We start from the raw sequence: 6,343 nt of genomic DNA, 5'->3' as shown, positions 1-6,343 counted from the left end.
TCGTTTCATAACTAGAATAAGATGATAGATAATCTCTTCAAGAAATATTCTGCTATTATTCGTTCTTAATTAAAATGAAAGCAGCTACGAAATCAATCATTCTGAGCTCTTCGGCCTGTTTTTATGAGGACATATGAACTCTTTGTTCCTTTATTTCATTTCGTGAGATCGTATAGGTAGATATTAAGAAGCAATCTTGCAGAACCCCTTAATCGGATCGTAGAACGAGCACATGGAAGTTTACATCAGTTAGAATGGACCGCTCAAACATATACAGTTAAGACTGCACTCGATAAACCCCTCTTATCGGTTATTATTTTTATGTGTGGATTGTTTTTAAATATAGATGTTCGTATCTAGCAGTAATTCAGCAAGTAGTATAGTAAAATGTGTGTTCTTTATTGACATGCTAACTTCAACCCCTTGCATTGAAGCTAGATCAACTATCTATAGTAATATCACACAAGGGCCAATACCAGTTCGACCAGTGTTTGATGAAATAAATGAAAGAAAAAGCATGCTTTCGTTTGCACAGGTACCTGTTACGTATTTATAAAAAAAATAATAATGGGAATAATAAAAAAAAATCTGCAGATCTGTAAATGTGTTTCATAATTTATTAATCCTGATGAGTAAAAAACATAACCACTCGACGTAAATAGGACCAAACGTTTTGGTTCGTTAAACGGGCATTCACCGTTGGAGAGGCTGCTGGTACGCCTACAGGCAAACAAGTCCGAAAAGACTGCGTAACGATAAGCTGGTAATGCCGATTTGAAACTGAAGGTTCGGTACAGGACACTTGACCTCGCAACGCAGCAAGCAGTTGAAATTTTCCTTGATGGCCTTTATGACATTGGCTAGTCGTGGAGGCTTATGGGGCTTTTGACCCGAAAAACCTCTAAAGACCCGAAAGCAAATATATTAATACGACTCTTTAAAGCCACCGTTTTTCCACTTTCTTGTTGAACATAAATGTCACACAGCGCACCATTGAGAGAGGTATCGCCGACAGTGGCTTAGCTATAAGAAACATGGCATCTGTTAAGCGTCAGCTCTGCAAATACAACGATGAACCATTTAATTAAATGCTACCTACGGCCATTTGCATTGAGTACTACAAAATCTAACACCTCATAAGCAATAAAAGGCGACTTCGGCAATCGCATTTCATTCAATCAATCAAAAATAACAGCTGTTACAGTAGCCCCCTGCAAAAGCAAGCTTCGACACGGTGTAATCCCTTGAAAAATCGCCGACGGTGGAAAAGCTATTTGAATATGTATAGTGAAGGAGCGAAGTGACCATACTACTTTTGTAATTATCTTTTTCTAATTTTTGAGCTTCAGCGCAATTAATAATAATAGTTTTTTGAATGCTTCAAATTTTACGTCCGGTATCGCCATTAAGCACTTAGTCACACGGAAGACTACACCCTAACACAAAATACGCTCTGCGTACGCCCGGATTCGAATCTATCTTACCACGTGCTCCTAATTTAACCATGTAACATAGGCAACTTTCGGGCTAGCCTGTTATCCGTGACACTTGGTTACCCCCCCCCCCCCCTCCCCCCCACCACCCGTTAATATAATACGCAAAATGAAACGTAGCATTGTTTAGCGCTACGTTAAGATTTTACCATATTCGGCATTGCATCTCCGCCGCTTTTCGATGCCCTAAAATACGCTCGTCTTCACCGTAAAGCTGGTTACCGTCATCTTCATCTTCATAGTTCGTACACTTCTTCAGGTCGTTCTCTAGTAGTTCTAATAGTCCGTGTCAATTGCACACAAAATAATAATATATGGATGGTAGATTGAGCTTTATTACTGCTTATTGAAAAACATATCGACGTTGAAAAATGTTATGATCCTACCGCCGGTACGAAGACAGTTACGATATTAATAACATTAGCGAATAAAAGGCGTCGAAATAAGTAAACTAGGTTAGAATGACGTTCAAAAAACGTTAGAAAGACAAAAATAAAAGTCATAAAAAAATTGTTCTTCTCAAGGAAACAACTTGCATTATCTGTAAATCTATGGCTTAGGTAAGCGGCCATTAACTTTTGTGTGTTCATACGATCACTTTCGTATATATAATACAATACACATACTTCTGTGCTTTAAAGTCTACTCTTCTAAAGTAAGGAACCCCATCATTTTACTGTCTCTATGGGCCTAAGATGCTTATGGCCTGTGTAAACTCAACTGATGTCATTACATTTACGTCCACTGAGAAAAGCATACCGATAGTAGTGGCTTTCTAATACCGGTAGGTTCTTCTTTCTTGTATTATCGAAGAGACAGGCTGCTCAAGCCCCGATAGTCAAATCCTACCAGTTACCTCTATTTGTATAACCTATATGGAGTATAGCAAAAATGTTAGAGCCTTTAAAATTCAAATCGCCCCTTAAAATATAATCCAAAAATAGATTTGATATCGATGAGGAGGTAAGTCGACGTTTCAGAATTGAAGCCATTGCTAAAAGCTTTCACATAAGCCTACTTACCTAAAAAAGAAACCCGTTTCAACTACGTGCGTGTAAGCTTATCACAACCGGGAACAGGAAACGATCTATGCTTAATCACAACCTCTCCCAGTTTCATATCTATATTGCAAAATATAGAGTAGTAGTAGAACTATGCTCAAAATGAATTGAAACAGAAGAAAGGACTATGTATACAAATTCACCACTTACTTGTTTTCACAGTCGTTTCTGAAAACCAAGAAAAAAATGTTCAAAGTTAACTAAGCAAGCTAAAACTATCACGATTCAGACATTGTTTGAATTAGGCACGCCATCCAAATATAGTACTAAATCGCGATTACAATGCAAAAAATCATCAACTAAATATATTCCTTAATAGAACTGATACTCCCGTTGGAATTATCTCCATATAATATTATTTCAATGAGGACATCATTTAGACAGTTGCCTACTGCTATGTGCAGCCATGCTTCCAGCCAAGTGGAGAAAGTTCTAGTCGTCAAGTTTAAGATCGCCTAATTCAATGATCGGTAACTCCTCAATTGAATTTGAACCCTGAGTAATCGTTTATGTAACAAGAATGGCGAAAGTCGATCATAAAGCTAGGCATATTATGCCCGTTGTTACCAGAGTACTCAGATCAATCAGTATTTTGTTTGTTCATGGGTATAAGAAAACGATACCTCAAAATCGACTCATACGCTCCGACCGATAATAAATGCTAGCCTTCTTTTTCTCTGTCTACTTATGATAAGTCTAACAAAAAACAATTTCTTTTATTTAAATGAATGATATTGACGAGTTGAAAAAGGATTCGGATGTCTGATACTAAATGGCCAGCAGAATACCGTATGTCCAAGCAGCTTAGCCTATGGCAGGTTAAGTTTTATTGATCTGTCAGATCCTACCGGTGTGTCATCGAATGTTGTATAGGAGGCTGTCTGCACGACGCTTCTCTTCGAGCGTTCATATCCGATCGATGCTGTTTAGACGCAACGCAGAGATAATTGACGAATAAATGCCCTCGGTGACTGCGTTCTCTTGTCTGAACACCCGTAAGGTTTTTAAAGCGAAGCTAATTTATGCTGGCTTCGAGCAACAACAGCTGAAGGTGTCAAGCAAGATGGATTGAATAGAACATTCCCATAGCTACTCAGCAGTATGAGATTAGTAAAAAGAACAATAACTCTCATTTATAAAAAGTAACAGTCGAATCGACAATGCAAAAAAAAAACTGAAATTACCCTGTAGCAATAGGTACGACATGAATAACCGGATACAGATCCTGAGATGTTAAGAGTTGTTGCACACCACATTCGTTTAGTACTAAAGGAGCCCTATATTGCATCGCCCCTGTCACGAACTTTCTACCCTTCCCATGGCAGGTTTCTCACGGGTGTGCTATGGCAAAATAACTCCTAGCTTTAATGAACTTCGCGTGCATCGCTTCGCACTCGAAGACTGAAGTCAACCAGAAAGATGAGCGTATTGTTATCGATTTAAACGCCGATGCAGAAACACAATTGACATTATCCAGGTAGGTTTGGCAGGCGCTACTATACACAGTACAAGGCTGCCATTACAGCAGAAGGAGGTTTGTATAGTTAAGCTTTGCTTATATAGGTCTAGAACAATTTAAAGTATACAATCATGATTAGGGATTTGTTATTGCCATTTTTGAGTTGAAATGATTTGATGGCTTAAATTATTCATTTCTTATATAGAAAATGAAAACAAATAGTGAAAACTGTAATTGGAGAAAGCACATTCCGAGAAAACAAAACCTTAAGTGCTTTTAATTTAAATTTGTAAATAAACATTATATAGGGTAATGGAAGTAGGTGGAACAGTAACGCTATATGCGCCTAAAGTTACCGCTACCGCTAAGAAAAACTACTCACACAAAGAAAACAATATATTAACATGCTTGTTAAAAACTATCTAGGTCATATGGGTAAATAGTGTGAAAAAGCCAATCGGAGCGATTGGAACGGCTAGATATCGTCCACATAATTCCTAGTTGACCATTTCCTAAATGCTTGATTGCTTTTGTAACGAAAACAAATATTGATCCTCAAATAAGGCGCACATTTATTTGGATACCATAATGAAAAAGATAGAATTCTGTCGCGCAGCTGAAACGAGCCTATATGTTGCTAAAAAGAGAGCCACTAGTCTTTTTTGCCGATTAACAACAACAAATATTCTACAAGTTCTGCTTCCTGCTTCATTCTGTGCGGTGGCAATTAGTAGCGAAACTGCCCGCCATAGTTTCTATTTCCGAGGGTTAGAGCTGTATTCCTCGAATGATACCGCATTATAATCCGACAGCTCCAACTACCTACTAAAAGAGAGGTAATTTTCTTTAGATACGTTCTTGTCCTAGCAGAACGACCCCTGTCCCCCGAAATCATGTAACTATATTTACCATCACGATGCTTCATAAACACTTGCAACCCGGCTATGATATATTTTTCAAGCATACGTAACAAGAGTTCTACCGAAATTTACGAAGCCGAACTTTAAATAAAAAGGTCCAATCCTGACACGTCTGAAGGTCGCAGCTTGTTCAAGCAGTGTGAAGTAAATGTAAGAATGCCGAAGTTTTTATTCAAAGCCAATCTGGTCACACTTAGGATTATGTAGGTGTCGTGGCGACCCATGACTTTTCCGGAGAGCGGCGTACAGTCGCGGTTAAATGCATAGGCCAGTCGTTAGACATTTTCCTTGCGGTTTATCCGAGTGAGTTTGCAAAACGTCGGCTTATATCGGCCCATTAGTATGCGTTCCTCGGAGTGCACCCTGAGAAATGCAATATACGACTAAATGTTCTCCCACTTGCAAACACGAGGGCAAGCTCCGTTCCTTTGACGCCGTCATTTCTGGAAGGTCTATCGCCGTCAATAAAGAAAAGTTACCCACATTGAAGCTATTCGAGAAAATTTAACAGTAAAACATTTGAAAATTATTAAAGAAAAATCTAATCGCTTCCTTCTTAAACGACGTATGTTTGACAACCTTCAATTCAAAGTCGATCATGTCATAATGAAAAAAAGTTCCCGAGTTCTTCTGTACTCTGATCCTTATGCCAACTGTCCGGTGCGCTTATACTTCATTACTTCGATCATTCGTACGCAATTTACTTTGATTTGAGCGTAGTATAATTTTGCATGATACGATTCTCTTATAAAAAAAAAAATATGAAGCACACGATGCGTTAAAGCGATCTCGCTTGGAGCACCGACAGCGTTAGTTTCTTCCGCATCTTCAGCTGTCTTTGCAACCGAAATCCAATTTCATAAAATTGAGTTTATTTGATGTATTTGTGTCGATGATGCGTTGTGAAAAAAACAGTCGTTACGATTTCTTTCACTGCGCTGTTCAGTCTACTTATCGTATAAACACAAAGCAACCAATAAAGCATGACGCTTAAACCCTCGAAATACGACTGTTTGGTCCAGTATGGCATACATACATACACATATATGAATGAGCTGCACTTTGATATAGGTCTTTATCATTTATTTGTACGATTAGCAATAGATGACCTACCTGAAAAAAATACTGGTCTATCAGCTCCGTCTTATCCTGGCTCATAGCGTTCATGTAGAGCAGATTAATCTAACAACCAATTTGCTTTCCGTCAGCCCTTCAGTGTATAGCCTTGGGGCACGCTCTACAATACAGATGCTATATATATGGCTTTTCTCCATAAAATGCTTTAGAGGATGTGGAATTTATTTATACACCCATATGACGAATTTTATTTATAGTTACTCTTTTTATGCGCGAATTTCCGACGGTCGAGCTATTTCAGGTTTAATACAAACCAAATATAATAACAATATA

This window comes from Varroa destructor, unplaced genomic scaffold (assembly GCF_002443255.2).
Source record: "Varroa destructor unplaced genomic scaffold, Vdes_3.0 BEIS01000003.1, whole genome shotgun sequence".
Classification (NCBI taxonomy): Eukaryota; Metazoa; Arthropoda; class Arachnida; order Mesostigmata; family Varroidae; genus Varroa; species Varroa destructor.
This window is presented reverse-complemented; position numbering follows the sequence as displayed.